Below are 18,982 nucleotides of genomic sequence, written 5' to 3'. Positions count from 1 at the left end.
TTTATAAATTATAATTATTTTATTACATCTTAGTGTATTAATTGAAGAAATAGTAATTATGTCTATTATCTTCTTCTACGTAACGAGAAAAGTTGGAGTCTATCCTCGTGAGGTTGGCCTCGAATAAGTGAAGCCTCATTTTTTAGTAGATTTTTTGTATGTATACCCTCCATAATATACAAAATTGTATGAATACTCTCGTAAAATTACTATTTACATATATACTCTCATAAAATTCTTATTTTGTATGTATATCCTTCTTTTTCTTTTTTTCTTTTATATATGTACCCATACCATCTAACATCGTTAAAAAATAAATGATTTAAATTTGAAATGACTGAAATATCCTTATAAGTAGAGGCATAAAAACAAAACTTTTTAAGGATACATATGTAAATAGCAACTTTGCTAGATTATTCATGCAATTACACATATGTAGGAGGGTATACACTTAAAAAATTTAATAAAAAATAATCAAAATTTAGTAAAGATAATTCAGTTGTTCTTAAAAAAGAGTGGCAAAAAAATATTAATGTTATTATGTCAAATGATCTCATGTTAATATTAACTCTTATAGAATGAATTATATTGCTTTTACGAAATTCTCACCTAAAAACAAGCAACTATTCAACATTTACAAACCACTAAAAAATATTTTAGTGATCTAAGCATCTATAATTATTTTAAATTTAATATGCTCTAATCTTTTAAAAATGATAAAGAATATATAGGTGTCATAGATTTAATAATGACAATTATATCAAAAAGAAATAGAGAATTGCATTACCAAAATTATCATCTAATATTGCAACATGACCGAGTCATGATCTTAAAGCAAAATTGATACTGTGGCAATCTTTTTTCACTTGTCAATCCAACTGAATCATAAAAGACTTAGCAAGTTCTAGCCGAGTTTTGATCTTTTTTTAATATATTTTTTAAATATATTCACTTCTAAATATGAAAAATTATATTAATACCCTTGTAAAGTTGCTATTTATATGTATACCCTCATAACATTTTTCTACATATCTACCCATAAGAATATTTTAATTATTTTAGTTTTAAACCATTTATTTTTTAACGACGTTAGATGGTACGAGTATATAGTAAAAGAAAAAAAAGAAGGATGTACAAGCAAATAGTAATTTTATAAGAGTATTCATGCAATTTCATATATTTAGGAGGATATACATGTAAAATTTTTTTTTATCTCATGTTGCAAGGTAAAATTTAGAATCAATGAAATTTACACCTAGAAATTATATTTTAATAAGAATTATAAAGTAAGAAAAAAAACTTTGTTACATAAAATAACCTCCCACCCTAATATCCTTGCCTCATACAATGAGCATGTAGTTCTTTTAGCAAGAGAGAGAACAGTCATGGCATATAATTTCTTGCATATCCACTGTACATGTAAGATTGTTGTACCATATAATTGGAATTCATGAAGATGCGTTGCCAACCTCTAATTCTCTCCACCATAGACCCATATTCCCTTGCACTCGTTTTTTCGACTTGGATAGAAGGTTTAGGGTAAGAGAAAGGACTAGATACTCCTATTAATTGAATATTTGTTAGATTGATGGGTCAATCATTCATCAATTTAAATTATATCTCTATACTTAATTTAATGAGATTAAATATACAATTACATACACATATAAATAATCATATAAAGCATAACTATGAATTGGAAAAATAACATGAATTTTTTATTTACTAATAAGTGAGAAAGTTTAGGTCAAAGATCAACCCTAACCCGACACTATTTGAGGTCAAGTTTAGATTTTTTTTGAACTCGAGTCCGACCTAAATGTTTAATACCTCATCAAATCCTACCAAAGAATATGTCAGGACTAGAAACTACTTCTTCTGTAGGCCTCATAAAGTAGGTTTATTAGTTTGACTTATTGAGTGATTGCATTTTAATGCAGAGAAATGATTGCTTATCAAATTGTAGTTCTTTGAGGATTTCATATTGTTGCTCAGTAGATACAATCCAAGAGGAGGGATGAATTAGGTCTTTTAAAACTTTTCAACTACTTCTAAACTTTTTCAATTAATTAAACTAAGTTGTATAGATGCACAGTGGAATTTAAACTTAGCAACAGTTTGATTCTAATCTGATCAAAATTAAAACTATTAAGCAGCGGACTCAATAAACAATTAGTCTAGATTTTCCCAAGCAAGCATTTCAAAACAGTGTATCTTAATGCAGTTTTATTAAATGAAACTTGATTAAACAATTTGAATATACTTGCAACTAAAGGATGCGCGGATAAGAGTTAAGCAAGCAATTCAATTAGATATTTATCTAAGTAAGTAAGTGAGGTAATTAAACAATGAAAGAAAGCATCACAAACACAACAAACATATAGTGGTTCGGTGCACCCCAGCACCTACATCCACTCCCCAAGATCTCTTGAGAATTTCACTATAATCCCTCAGATTACAACCGGTTATTTTACAAGCTCACAACCTAACTTGTTGTTTTCATGAGATCACAACGAACTCGGTTGATTTTCACAGGCTCACCGACTAGAACCACTCGATTGTTTTTCCAGATTCACAATCAAATCCAGTTGGTTTTTTCCAGTTCACCAACCACAACCTTACACCGTTGGTTTTTCTTTTGGCTCACCAACAAACCTTGACCCCTTGATTCAATCCCTTGATTGAATCAAGTTACAAAATATTAAAACAAGAGTTTAAAGCAAATACAAGCTTCTTAAACAAGCAGATATAACAATATAAACAAATAGAGTAAAGAGAAGAAGCCCTCAACCAAGTTTTGCAAATGAAGGAACTCGGCTTCTTCTTTACTTGACCCTCTTCTGATTTCGCACGAGGTAGAGGATCACTGAGGCAGCACACAGTTGGAGAGGAAGCATTGGAATTCACTCAGATGCTCTTCTTCTCTCTCTTTTGCTTTGAATGGCCCTTTTGTGCTTTTGGAAGGTTTGTCTTGAAATCTCTTTGAGATCTCTTCCCTATGTGTTCTCTCCCTCTTGCTTACCTTCTCTCCTTGCTCTCTCCTTGATTTTATAACTTTGGATAGCGTGGGAGCAAAGATCTAGCCGTTAGAGACTGATAAGTGCTAAATAATGTATATATTTAACTATTTTTCATAGCACTTATCATTATTTTAATTCACATATTTTATAAATTTAACCAAAAAAATGTGTTATCTTCATCATTGCATTTTAATAAATTATTAAAGGTAATTCGAGTTTTACTTATTTATTTACTGATTGAGTCTAATGTGTGCAGGTCCAGTCAAATTCATTTAAAATGATCTCTGAACCCAAGTTTGAGGATGATAGTGGTATTTTGATGATTAACACAACCATTAAGGGAATATCTAATTAAATACTACAGGTTAATTTGATACATCATTACTGAGTTTGACACTCTCGGTACATTAAAAGAATGAGATCAAGATGTATTTCAATTATTAATAATGAGATAAATTTACGATAAAAAAAGAGATAGTGAATTCTAAATTCTAATTCGGCAAAGTTTCAAGTGAAACATACTCTTAAGGGGACAATAGTAATTTCCATTGTTAAGAGTATGTAGCAATATCATGGCATACATTCAAAATTGCTTGAAGTATATTTCATTGATTATACGGATAAATCTAACCTTAAGTTGCAGCAAAGTGTGGAATGAGTCGACCTCAAGGTTGATGGAGTCGACCTCGGCACATCATGGAACCATCAGGCACACTTCTGCAAAAATGGCATGAATGAACAGTAGTTGAGTCGACCCCAAGCTTGCTTGAGTCGACCCCATTCTCAAGCCTCAAGAAAACAAGTCTCTGGAATCTCTAAGAGGGTCGACCCCAATGTAACTTGAGTCGACCCCACCTTGAGTCGACCCCAACAGAACATGAGTCGACCCCAAGGTTGTGTCATTCAAAACTGGGTCTCTGAAATCCCTGAGAGGGTCGACCCCAATGGAACTTGAGTCGACCCCACTGTACCTTGAGTTGACCCAAAAAGAGTTGAGTCAACCTCAGTGAAAAACGGCTGAAATATAAGGTTCTGTATTTCCTGAGAGGGCCGACCCCAATGTAGCATGAGTCGACCCCAGTGAAAGTTGGGTCGACCCTAGTGAAAGTTGAGTCGACCCCAAGTCTGATGAACAGTGGTTTGAGTCGACCCCAGGAAAGTTTGGGTCGACCCCAGCACGGGCAGAAGCATAACGGCTAGTTCTGCAGAAGTACTTTTTATCCTCCCAACAGTAAGTAACGGCTAGTTTTTGAAATCTAACTAATGGGGGTGTCCAATGGATGAGGAAAACTATTTGATGACCCAAAGATTGATTCAAAGATTGATTTTGATGATCACAAAACCTTGAAGTATAAATACTAATGTTTGTGTTGCAAGGAGAAAGATATTTATTTTGCAAGGAACATAGCAAGTTGGAAGAATACAAGAAGGCCTCCAAAGTTCTCAAGAAAAGTTGGAAGAAAGCTACAATTCATTGGCCCAAGCTTCAAGTTCAAAGAATTCAAGTTGAAGGAGCAAATTCAAAGAAAAATTCAAAAGAATAGTCCTCGAGTCGACTCCTGGAAGTTTCGAGTCGACTCTGGCACTCTAGAGTTTCAAGGAACAGTGCTCGAGTCGACTCCGGGACTCTACGAGTCGACTCCGACTGAGAACAAACAAAAAGACAGAGAGTTGATTTTCTGCGCTACAGTGATCTCGAGTCGACTCCCAACTTCAGGAGTCGACTCCCAGCTACAGTGCCGGCAGACTACTATTCACAGATCAACTCCTGTTTCAGCCGAGTCGACTCCTACTTCAGCCGAGTCGACTCGAGCACGCTGGGAGGCATAACGGCTAGTTTTTTCTTGATTCCAACGGCTCTATTTTTGTCTCTAACGGCTAGATTTTTGTTGGGACTCCCTCTAAAGCTATAAAATCAAGAGGAGAGCTAGGGGAGAAGGTATGGAAGTGGGAGAAAACATTTAGGGAAGAGATTTGAAAGAGATTACAAGGAAAATCTTCCATAAGCACAAAAGGGCCATTCAAAGTAAAATAGAGAGAAGAAGAGCATCCAAGTGAATCCCAAAGCTTCCTCTCCATCCGTGTGCTGCCTCGGAGATCCTCTACTTCGTGCAAAATCAGAAGAGGGGGCAAGTGAAGAAGAAGCCGAGTTCCTCCATCTACAAATTAGTTTGAGGGCTTCTTCTCTTTTCTTTACTTATTTACATTTGCTATATTTGCTTATTTGAGAAGCTTGTATTTGATTTAAACTCTTGTTCTAATATCTTGTAACTTGATTCAATCAAGGGATTGAATCAAGGGGTTAAGGTTTGTTGGTGAGCCAAAGGGAAAAACCAACGTTGTAAGGTTGTGGTTGGTGAGCCTTTGGGGAAAACCAACCGGGTTGATTGTGAACCCGGAAAACAATCATTGTAAGGTTGTGGTTGGTGAGCCTTTGGGAAAACCAACTGGGTTGGATTGTGAGCCCATGAAAACAATCGGTTGGTTCTAGTCGGTGAGCCTGTGAAAACCGACCGAGTTCGTTGTGATCTCGCAAAACAACAAGTTGGGTTGTGAGCTTGTAAAACAACCGACTGTAATCTAAGGGATTATAGTGAAATTCCCAAGAGGTCTTGGGGAGTGGATGTAGGTGCTGGGGTGCACCGAACCACTATACATCTTTGTGTTTGTGATGCTTTATCTCTTGTATTTCATGCCTTCCATTCATGCTTGATTGTGTAATATCTCTAGATTTGTTTCTATAGAGTTATAAGTGATTTGCTTAGCTTCCACTCCATTCTTACCATACACATAGATTAAAATTGATCATACAACTATAAGTTAATGTTAGATCAATTGCACCCTAAAGCCATAGTATAATTGCTCTAGCTTAATCTTCCACTGCTTTACTTGTAATTGCCTAGAGCTTAAGTAAATAACATCTTATTATTCCGCTGCATTCTATTCAAAGTAAAAATTAGGGAACATAATTTTTAGAAAACCCAATTCACCCCCCCTCTTGGGTTGTCACCTTGGGCAACAAGTGGTATCCGAGCAGGTGCTCAAGATTAATTGTTGATCTCACGATCAAGAGCCAAAGATCATGACAACTCAAATAGATAGTTTTCTAGGAGAGGGACAGTTAATTGATAGGCCTCCACTGTTTAATGGCATAGACTACACATATTGGAAAGCACGCATGCGCATTTTTATTCAATCACAAAACTATTATTTATGGAAAATCATAATAAATGACCTTCACACACTCTCTCAAACTATTAATGAAAAGGACTTAGCACAATTGAATGCTAATGCTATGAACATATTATATTGTGCTATTCATGAAACGAAGTTTAATGAAATTTCTGCATGCTTATCTGCTAAGGAGATCTGGGATACTTTAGAAAATATTTATGATAAATCTCAGATTAGCTCACATGTGCTTCAATTGCATACTAACAATGAGATTGCAGAATCCTCCACAGTAGCCGAGTCGACTCCCAGTTTGTCCGAGTCGACTCCTAGAGAAGAACAGTCTGAAAGGCAGAGACACAGTCTTGAAGACCCTGTGAACGAGTCGACTCCAAGTAGTTCCGAGTCGACTCCCAAGTTAGCCGAGTCGACTCCGACAAGGCCCGAGTCGACTCCGAGGCAGAACAATTCAAAAGACAGAGAATCATCTTTTAGGCCTCTGAGAACGAGACGTCTTCCGAAGATCTCGAGTCGACTCTCAAGTCAGTCGAGTCGACTCCAAGTAAACTCGAGTCGACTCGAGGAAGAAATAACAGCAAGAAAATTCAAAAGCTTCCTAAAGTCAAAGAAGAAGAGGAAGCAAGAAGAAAGGAAGAAAGAGATAAAAAGCAAGAAAGCTAGAAGCAACAATGAACTACAAGAGGTAACTAACTTATGTTTTATGGCACTAGAAAATAAAGTAAAATCTGAATCTAGTGAATTTCATGAAGAATTTTCTTATGATGAACTTTTAAATGCTTTCCATGATTTGTATGGTGAATGTAGAAAATTAGCTATGAAAAATAAAAATCTTAAAAAGCTAAATTTGCAAATTTCAAAAGAAAGAAATTCTATTGCTGAAATACAAGACAAACTAAATTCTGAAAATAAAAGCTTAAGGTTAAATTCAGAAGAATTGATTCAGAAAAATCATAGCTTAATCAAAACAAACCAAAACTTGAGTAAAGAAGTTAACCAACTGAAATCTCTTATTAACAAGTTCACTGTAAGTTCAGAAAGATTAAAAATGATGTTTGAAAGCCAACATGCTGATTTTGATAAATCAAAATTTGGCTTGATTCCTTCACTTAGCAATGAATCCCTAAAGAAAAATGTTTTGAATTTATCAAGCAAACCATTAAATAAGATAACATATTTCGAACATGAAAAGAATGGACATAACAACTTTACCTATCGTTCTAACATAATTAAATCAAGTAGTAAAGTTATTACAATTAAACAAATTTGGGTTCCAAAAGGAACCATATGTCCTGACTCTCAAGGACCCAAGCAAGCTTGGGTACCCAAAATAAAAATATGAGGATGTAGACATAGGTGTGCCAAGATACCCATGGAACAAATAGAACTTTCATACAAATGGGTGTTCTAGACACACGTCAAAAAAAATGAAACTTAAAACATACTTATGAAAAGTAATTTTAAATGAAATAATAATAATAATGAAATCAGTAATCCTTGCATCTCATCATTATTTTTGCTTTAATATTTGATATGAATTGCTAGTATTGATCAATTTTGTGATATAGAAAATACTTTTGGAAATATAATCAAATCATTTCATTTTATAGTATACTTTACTCACTATTGGATAAGTTGCTAAATGATTAAACAATTTATTAAGAATAACTCTATGAATTCTCTATATGCTTGATTGAGAGTTTTTATCCATGGCATTATTGTTTAAATGATAATGTGTACTTGGTATGCTTTTGAATATATGTACTATGAATACCAAGATTAAAGAAACCATCTTTGGCATATAAAATCAACTCATGCTAGTATGTACTTAATCTCAAAAGACCTTGTCATTGCCTTACTTAGATTATCTTCTAAAAGGTCAAAGCTTGCTATGCATGTTAACTAAGGAAACAAACAAAATCAATTTCTAAATCTAATGATGTTGTTTCCAATACTAAGTTTTCAAAAGCTTACACTGGCTTTGTTCTTGGCACGTAAATTGAAATATTTTCTGCATTGGCACAAACTCACAAAAAGGGTTCAAATGAAAAAGGTTTGCAAAAGTATCATGGGATAGTCTTGAAAACCAATTTTTTATCAAGTTGTGCATAGAAAATAATATTGAATACAATTGTTTCAGCACCAAGGACACCATAAGTAAAATAGGATTAATAGAATTCTTGAAGAAATAAAAAGACAATTGTGTATGATAGTCATCTACTTAAATAATTTTAAAAAAAAAAGCTATCATCACTGCTTGTCATACATATGATTTCTATTAGATCTATTTTTTGATGAAAACTCCTTTTGATCTTCTGAAAAAATGAAAAATGAACCATTGCATATCTTTCACATTTTTCAGTCGTACATGTTATGCTTAATATACTCTTATGAAAATAATGCCAAATCTGATAGAGATATGTCTACCCTTGGATATCATTCATCAAGCAATGCATATAGAGTATTCAATGAAAAGTTTTTAGGTGCAAAAATATCAAGGTATCTTATTCTTTATGAGACTACTGATTTATTATCAAAATACTAAAATTAAATTATATATGTATATGGTTAATCTTTTACATATAACAATCTAAAAACTTGTTAATAATTATAACCAAATTGAGTTTTTCAGAAATACATTTAATGAAGAAAAATTGTTTGCTTAGAAGATGAAATAGATCTTGATTCTTGCATGATTAGAAGTAAAGATCACCATTATTATTTGATTGCTTTATGAGCTTTATATTCTATCAAATGAGTGTGTAGAATGGACTCCTATATGCTTACTTTATTAAAGAAGATATATGTTAAATAACCACCATATTTGAAAACACTCATTACAAATATGATAAAGCAATATATAATTTGGAACAAGCATCAAAAGCATAATATAAAAGCTTAAGTAACCTTTTTGATAGAAAGTAATAGTGATAAATCTACACATCAAAAAGAAGAATTTGTGATATCTTATTTGCTCAAAATATGCATTGATGACATCATTTTTGGTTCTACTAATGAAGAGTTATATGAAGATTTTACTGAGCTCATGTAAGGTGAGTTTGAAATACGTATGATGAATGAATTAACATCTTCTCTCAAACTCCAAATTAAGACAAACAAGAAAGGGGATCTTCATTGACCAAAGTTAGTCCACAAGAAAACTCTTATAGAAGATTGGCATGAAGAAGGTATGTCTATAACCCCATCTTGTAGAATTTGAAAAGGATGAGCAAAGTAGATCTATTATTTTAAAGCTGTAGTGAAGCATGATAGAATAATTATTTTATCATACAGCTAGTAGACCAGATTGTATGCTCATTATGTGCACTTGTGCAAGCCTTCAATCTAAGTTTAATGAATCATATTTTATTGATAACAAATAAATCATAATCTGAATTTTGATAGAAACAACTGTTTAAGATAAGTTGATTAAAACTTAGCTAGCATGTCTTATTAATAATTATCTTAAGCAAATAAAATCTAAACTAAATCGTTTTTGAGAAATTGATTTGACCTTGATAAAACTTCCTATTGCCTCACATACTTGTCCTTGAACCATCTTGGTTAATGAAACTATCTCTTTAGTTCAAGTGATATGTGCTTGCTTATATTTAGGCAATCTCTAGCGTAAAGTGACTCAATATTCAACTATTGTCATATCTTATATTGAGTCATCTAGTTAAAAAAAAATATGTTGGATGAATGTTTTGTATCTTGAAGAAACCAATGACTTTCTTTCAAGAAAGAAAATGAGTTTGTTAATAATGCAGGATCCTTGAGCAAGAAAATGAGAGATCTCAACTTGAAGGATATCTCCATGTAAGATACAATAAACATTCACTTGCAAACAAGAGAGAGGACCTTCTTCAGCCAAAGGTTCATACATAAGAAATCTAGTAGGTATTTGACTGAAGAATGCAGAATGGATTGGTAATTCTAGATACTTCTTGAGCAAAGTCAACAACTTAAGTCTTATTATGGCATGATTAAGTTCTTTAATTATTAACTTTTGATATCATGGCTCTATACATATTGATTGACTTATGCTCTTAGAAATTGTTTCATGGTTTGCCTAAACTAAAATAATTCTTTGCCTATATCATAACCATGAAATATACAAGTAAATGCTTAAAATTTTGAATTAAAATAACTTGTGAGAAGTTATGAATCCTTGAGCATAATGAATATGTTGTTTGCATGATATACATTTATATGATACATAAGATTATTTCTTTATTCTGCTCTTTCATGTAAATTACTTGAGAATAACAAAAAGAGAGAGAGATAAAGAAAAGAAAATGGATATTATTCAAGAGAAGTAAAATCTAAGTAAAGGCAAATACTCCAATCTTAAGAAAAAGCAAAACAAGCATAATATATTTGGCACATTTGGAAGGGATAAAATCCATAATTAATTACACTTAAACAGGGAGAATTCGAAGCAAACATTTTAATCCTTCTATATTGCTCATCATAGGGATGGTGCCAATGGGGAGGCTAGTGGTAGTACCCGGCACTATTTGACCCAACTATTCGGTGTAGGGCATATTAGGGACGGCACAAGAGGGAGGCTAGTGGTAGTACCTCGTGCCCCTTCCCAACTCCACTGGATAGGGAGCAAATAGAATATAAAGCATAAGAAAGTTGAAAATGAAAGACAAAGTAAATGAAAATATATAAGAAGAATCAAGTCTAATTATTAGTCACTTGGAAACACACCATAAGGATGAAGTCAATGCAAGATGATATTTAAATAGGGGGAGTGTATTTGAAAAGAATTGACTTTGATCCTTGACATGCTTGTTATTATTATTTTAATGCATGACTTAACACTTAATATATTTTGCATATAGTATGATGTCTTGATTTATGGGTTCTCAATATATTGTAATGTTTCATACTTGGACAATTTGATTGAATGCATGAATTGCTACATAACATCTTTTGTTTAGTTTTATTGAAAAGAAATTTCAGATTTGTCATTCACAATCATTGTTAAAATCTGAAAGCTAAATAAAATTGTAGAAAGGAGAAGAGAAGAATATCTCTATTTAGGGAAAATAAATTGATTTTGATCTACCTTTCTACTCGCCTAACTTTGATACATAATGTCCTAATACTTGTTAAAATATCCTTTATTTTGTATCGAAACTCAAAATTAAACACAAAGATTCTGAAAGTGCTTTAATGGTATTGAAATATGTATTTTTCAATCATAATAATTTAAGATGAGCCACAATGTGAAAGATACATATCTCAAATTATGACTTAAAAGGCCTCTATTGAAAATCTTTATGAAATTCAGAATTTGATTTTGTATAAAAGCTCAAACTCCATATGATTACTAAATAAAATGTTAATGTAAGAAAAACAGAATTTATTTTGATTGCTCCGATACGCATCCGAAACATATCTTTTCTTATCATTAAAATGTACCAATATTGGTCTAAATGATGTGTCTTTCAATGATCTTGATTGCAAGTAAATATTTTTAAAATATATGACTTTATTTTAATATTTAAAAATTTATTGAGTTTCATGTATACATTGCTGAAAAATTGTGATTAAGAAATTGAGTTCTATAAATACATATACTTCCATGATCATCTATATGTTTTTTCTCTCCTATATCATTAAAGACTTTCATCAATAGAGTGAATGATCTAAAAGAAAGAAAATGTAAATGCTTTTGAAAGAAACTAAGCTTCAAATGAATTACTTTTGATTAATATTTTCATACATTTTCTCTAAGATTAGGAGAAAGCATAACTTGTTCTTAAAAGATTAAAAAGAGTGATTACTATAAATTGTGAATATTTCTAGATCACTCTACATTCTTGATATCATAAAGTTTCAGCTCTATTCACGTTTATCATTAAAATCTGAAATTCGACAAAAGAAAAGAAAGATTAAAGAAGAATGCATCTTTTAAGGGGGAGCTTTAGATATTCAGTATCTTATCCTAAAGTCACTTCAATTTGATGCATACCTTGCACTTTATGGATTGATTTTGATGAACCTTCTTATATTGCAAGACATGCTTTAATTACCTTGAGATGAGTTCTATAAAGGTTGTCTTATCTCAAACCTTGAGTCTTGTGAAAATAAGCTGAAACTTATAGAAAATATATTTTTGAGATTGACGATTTTATTGAACATTATCTTCAAATTTTAAAACTCTTAGATGGAATGATCAATTGAGGGGGAGAAAGAAAATTTCAGAAGGAGAGGTCTGATGGAACTTAATTGCATAAATTTATAAAGGAGAGAGAAAGAATACTAAATGAAAAGTGATCCTAATACTCTCCAATATGTATCATCTGAAATTTAAATCTGAAAACCTTTATGATACACCTTGAGGCGTGTTATTTGGTTAGTATATCTTATGCATAAATCATGAACCAAATTGCAAGTTGATCTTAAGAGCCTTTAACTTAATGACAAAGGGGGAGAATAACGTGTTGAATGGTCTTGAGTATCTCTTAGAAAATTTATTTTGAAATTCACTAATAAGTCCTAATTAGCTTGCTCTTTAGAACGTCAATTCTGTGCCAATTCATATTTTTATATATGTATCAAATTGTGCTTATTTTCTAAAGGAATAAAAGAACTTTGAAGACATTAAAAATTAATGATCCAACATGATGATATGTCTCTCAAATATATAAGTTTTGATCTTTTACTCTGAAAATTAACTAAAATTGCTCTCATGTTTGATAAAATACTTAATAGATTGGGCAAAAGGTCTTAAATGAACAAGCTTTCATACTTATTATTGAAGAGAGGTTAGATTTCCACCCGTGTTTTCTTTGAATATCATTTGTAGTACTTCTTGGATTAACCTAAGGAAGATTCCACCTACACTTGAATAGAAAACTATCTGTGGTATCAAATTAGAAAACTTCTTGAAATCACATTTAATGTATTCTGTTATGAAATTATCTTAATTGGCTCTGATCTGTGCTCATTAATCTGATTCCAATATTATTGCCTTGCGTTATATGATTCATATCCTTGCAATAATTTAACATTCAAATCAGAGTACAATAAGGAAAAGAAATATATGAGTATCTGATCTTTATGCTTAATGTTTTCTTATCTTTTTGATGTTGTCAAAAAGGGGGAGAAATATCTAAGTATATGCTCATAATGCTTTATGTTTTGAATTGAATACAAATCAGCTGGAATTGACATATATTGATTATCTTAAGTGAGCATAATGCTTTATGTTTTGAATTGAATACAAATCAGCTGGAATTGACATATATTGATTATCTTAAGTTGATTAAATCTAAAGCATTATCATGAAGTATGTTTCTTAAATATATATGTTTTCTACTTCATGCAACTTTGCTATGTATTACTTCTAGAAAACAATATCTTTTATATTGCATATACTCCAAGTTTTGTCATCATCAAAAAGGGGGAGACTGATGACCCAAAGATTGATTCAAAGATTGATTTTGATGATCACAAAACCTTGAAGTATAAATACTAATGTTTGTGTTGCAAGGAGAAAGATATTTATTTTGCAAGGAACATAGCAAGTTGGAAGAATACAAGAAGGCCTCCAAAGTTCTCAAGAAAAGTTGGAAGAAAGCTACAATTCATTGGCCCAAGCTTCAAGTTCAAAGAATTCAAGTTGAAGGAGCAAATTCAAAGAAAAATTCAAAAGAATAGTCCTCGAGTCGACTCCTGGAAGTTTCGAGTCGACTCTGGCACTCTAGAGTTTCAAGGAACAGTGCTCGAGTCGACTCCGGGACTCTACGAGTCGACTCCGACTGAGAACAAACAAAAAGACAGAGAGTTGATTTTCTGCGCTACAGTGATCTCGAGTCGACTTCCAACTTCAGGAGTCGACTCCCAACTTCAGGAGTCGACTCCCAGCTACAGTGCCGGCAGACTACTATTCACAGATCAACTCCTGTTTCAGCCGAGTCGACTCCTACTTCAGCCGAGTCGACTCGAGCACGCTGGGAGGCATAACGGCTAGTTTTTTCTTGATTCCAACGGCTCTATTTTTGTCTCTAACGGCTAGATTTTTGTTGGGACTCCCTCTAAAGCTATAAAATCAAGAGGAGAGCTAGGGGAGAAGGTATGGAAGTGGGAGAAAACATTTAGGGAAGAGATTTGAAAGAGATTACAAGGAAAATCTTCCATAAGCACAAAAGGGCCATTCAAAGTAAAATAGAGAGAAGAAGAGCATCCAAGTGAATCCCAAAGCTTCCTCTCCATCCGTGTGCTGCCTCGGAGATCCTCTACTTCGTGCAAAATCAGAAGAGGGGGCAAGTGAAGAAGAAGCCGAGTTCCTCCATCTACAAATTAGTTTGAGGGCTTCTTCTCTTTTCTTTACTTATTTACATTTGCTATATTTGCTTATTTGAGAAGCTTGTATTTGATTTAAACTCTTGTTCTAATATCTTGTAACTTGATTCAATCAAGGGATTGAATCAAGGGGTTAAGGTTTGTTGGTGAGCCAAAGGGAAAAACCAACGTTGTAAGGTTGTGGTTGGTGAGCCTTTGGGGAAAACCAACCGGGTTGATTGTGAACCCGGAAAACAATCATTGTAAGGTTGTGGTTGGTGAGCCTTTGGGAAAACCAACTGGGTTGGATTGTGAGCCCGTGAAAACAATCGGTTGGTTCTAGTCGGTGAGCCTGTGAAAACCGACCGAGTTCGTTGTGATCTCGCAAAACAACAAGTTGGGTTGTGAGCTTGTAAAACAACCGACTGTAATCTAAGGGATTATAGTGAAATTCCCAAGAGGTCTTGGGGAGTGGATGTAGGTGCTGGGGTGCACCGAACTACTATACATCTTTGTGTTTGTGATGCTTTATCTCTTGTATTTCATGCCTTCCATTCATGCTTGATTGTGTAATATCTCTAGATTTGTTTCTATAGAGTTATAAGTGATTTGCTTAGCTTCCACTCCATTCTTACCATACACATAGATTAAAATTGATCATACAACTATAAGTTAATGTTAGATCAATTGCACCCTAAAGCCATAGTATAATTGCTCTAGCTTAATCTTCCACTGCTTTACTTGTAATTGCCTAGAGCTTAAGTAAATAACATCTTATTATTCCGCTGCATTCTATTCAAAGTAAAAATTAGGGAACATAATTTTTAGAAAACCCAATTCACCCCCCCTCTTGGGTTGTCACCTTGGGCAACACTATTTAAAGTGACACTATTCATCAGAGAAAGCATCCTTTTGCAAAATATCAAAGCTTACACAAGAAAGACAAGTGCCCTAATCTTCTTCATCCAAGTGCTTCACTCAAGAGTCAAAAGAAAGTGGTAAAGCAGATTCTAAGCAACATTAAGAGCTCCATCAATCCTTGAAGAGTGAAGCAATCTTGACAAAAAAGAGAGAAGTCTCATCAAGCGATAACTATATTCTAAACTCTTCCTTGTAGCTTATAATTGTTATATTTGCTCATCTAGGAGTTTCAACTTTCTTCTTCTTTTTAATCACCTTGTAAAAGTTTATTGGTGAACCCGTAAAACCAACGGTGTAGGTTTATTGGTGAACCCGTAAAACCAATTGTGAAGGTTCGTTGGTGAACCCGTAAAACCAACATAGGTTTTTGGTGATTCCGAAAAACCAAAATATAAAGATTTTTGGATTGTGAGCCCGGAAAATAATCCAACTGTAATCTGCGGAATTATAGTGAATTTTCAAGGGGTCGCTTGGGGAGTGGACGTAGGTGCTTAGGAGAGCACCAAACTACTATACTTCTTGTGTGTTTGCATTGGGTATTGTCTTAACTTCATTCACACATCAATTGACTCAATTAAGATAGTAAAAATTTAGAGAAACCAATTCACCCCCCCTCTTGGCTTGTCACCTTGGGCAACAAGTGGTATCAAAGCGATGTGCTCACATAGTATTTGTTGATCTCACAATCAAGAGACAAAGATCATGACAACCCAAGTAGGATGTTCTATGAGCGAGGGGCAATCCACAAATAGACCTCCTCTGTTTAATGACACTAATTACACATACTGGAAAGCTAGGATGAGGATATTCATTCAAGCTCTAGACTATAAATTGTGGTATATTATAATTAGAGAACCACACACATTCACAATCAGTATAGAGGGCGCTATCATTCCAAAACCAAAAATGGATTGGAATGAGAGTGATAGAAGACTAGCACAACTAAATGCAAAAGCAATTAATGTACTTTACTGCTCACTAGATATATGTGAATTCAATAGAATATCTACATGTATCTCCGTGAAAGAAATTTGGGATAAACTGGAGGTCACACATGAAGGAACTAATCAAGTCAAGGAGTCAAAAATAAATATATTAGTTCATAAGTATGAGTTGTTTAAAATAGAGTCCACTGAGTCCATAACTGAAATGTTTACTCGATTCACAGAAATCATAAATGGGCTAAAGAGTTTAGGAAAGTCTTATACTAACTCTGATTTAGTGCGAAAAATTCTCAGGTCTCTACCAAGAGTTTGGAAGGCCAAAGTAACAACAATTAAAGAAGCAAAGGACCTCAATACACTACAATTAGAAGAACTTCTAGGATCACTCATGACCCATGAGTTGACCATGAGGCAAAATTCAGAAGATGAGGTCAAGAAAAGAAAGACCATTGCCTTGAAGTCTACTACTCCAAAACAGAAAACTGAATCAGAAGAATCTGATGATGAGGAGGAATATGATGAAGAAGGAATGGCTATGCTTGGAAGAAAATTCAGAAAGTTCATGAGAGGAAAGAAGAAATTTCATAAAATAAAGCCCTTCCTCAAAGATAGCTCAAGCAAATAAAAGGGTAAGGACAAAGAAAAGGAAAAGAAAACATTAATTTGCTATGAGTGTAACAAGCCCGGGCATTTCAAGATAGATTGTCCGGAATTGAAGTGGATGGCAAGAAAACTTAAGAAGAAGAACTTCATGGCTGAATGGAGTGAAAGTGAGGAGTCAAGTTTGGAAGAGGAAGATCAACAAGAGACGGCCCAAATCTGTCATATGGCCAATGACGATGAGGTAGATTCTGAACTTGAATGTGATTTTACTGTTGAAGAATTACATGATGCATTTTTAGAACTCAAGGAAGAACACAAGAAATTAATCAATAAAAATAAAGTTCTAAAAGATGAAAATCAATATCTTATCCAAGAAAAGCAAAAACTATCTAATGACTATGAAACATTAAGTAGGAGATTTACAAATGAAACCAAAAGTCAAATTGCTGAAAATGTCAAGTTAAAAGAAGATGCTAAAAAATATAAATCCTTAGTGGACAAATTTACACTTAGCTCAACCAAATTAAATATGATTCTTGATAGTCAAAAAGCTGTATACGATAAAGCTGGATTGGGATATAAAACAAATAGAAAACAAAAATACTTAAAGAATATATTTGTGAAAGCCAAAAATGAAAATATAACTTGTCATTGCTGCAATAAATTAGGACATAAAGCATATAAGTGTAACTATAGAAAGTCTAGCTACAACAAATTGAGTAATAATTATAAGCTAAAATCCAAAAAAATTTGGATTCCAAAAGGAACATCAAGTACTAACCCTAAAGGACCCAACATAGTTTAGGTACCTAAAGCATATTCTTGATCTTGATTGCAGGAGTGTCTTGTAGCTAATAAGATGGATAAATGATGGTATCTAGATAGCGGCTGTTCAAGATACATGACAGATGACATAGAACAATTTTTCATCTTGGAATCTAAGAAGGGTGGAGTGGTAACCTATGGAGACAATGAAAAAGGACTTATCATTGGAAAGGATAAAATTTACATTACTCCATCCACCTTTATAGAAAATGTTTTATTAGTTAATGGTCTGAAACATAACCTACTTAGTATAAGTCAATTTTGTGATAAAGGTCTTAAAGTCACATTTGAAGCTTCAGTATGCATAATCACAAATGCTAAAGATAATAGCATTGTACTTATAGGACAAAGGCTGAGAAATATTTACATGGTAGATCTTCATGAGTTAGGCAAGAAAAATGGATTATGTTTAATTACTAATGAAGAAAGAAAAAATGAAATAAGTTGGCTTTGGCATCGTAGACTAGGACATGCTAGTATGGACTTAATATCAAAACTAGTCAAAAAGAATTTGATAAAGGATGTGCCAAAATTGATCTTTGAAAAGGACAAAATCTGTAGACCATGCTCATTAGGAAAGCAAACAAAAACATCATTCAAATCAAAGAATATAGTATCAACCACTAGACCTTTTGAACTCATACACATGGATCTATTTGGATCCACTAGAACCGTAAGTCTAGGAGGGAAGAAGTATGTACTGGTTATAGTAGATGATTTTTCAAGATATACATGGGTTTCATTTATTGCACATAAGAATGAAGCATTTTTAGCATTCTTGAAATACTATAAAAACATCATAACTGAAAAGAAGCTCACCTTAATAGCAATTCGAAGTGATCATGAAACTGAATTCGAAAATCAACACTTTGAAGAATTTTGTAATGAAAATGGTATCTCACATCAATTTTCAGCACCTAGAACGCTTCAACAAAATGGGGTTGTTGAAAGAAAAATTAGGACCTTGGCAGAAATGGCATGCACAATGTTGTGCGAGTCAAATCTTCCAAAGTACTTTTGGGCTGAAGCTATAAGTATTGCTTGCCATATTCTAAATCGGGTTTTAATACGACCTATAACCAAGAAAACTCCTTATGAACTTTGGAAGAATAAGAAACCAACTGCTAAATATCTTAAAGTATTTGGATGTAGATGTTTCATTTTAAATAATGGCAA

This window comes from Phoenix dactylifera, chromosome 14 (assembly GCF_009389715.1).
Source record: "Phoenix dactylifera cultivar Barhee BC4 chromosome 14, palm_55x_up_171113_PBpolish2nd_filt_p, whole genome shotgun sequence".
Lineage (NCBI taxonomy): Eukaryota > Viridiplantae > Streptophyta > Magnoliopsida > Arecales > Arecaceae > Phoenix > Phoenix dactylifera.
Note: the sequence above shows the minus strand (reverse complement) of the source record.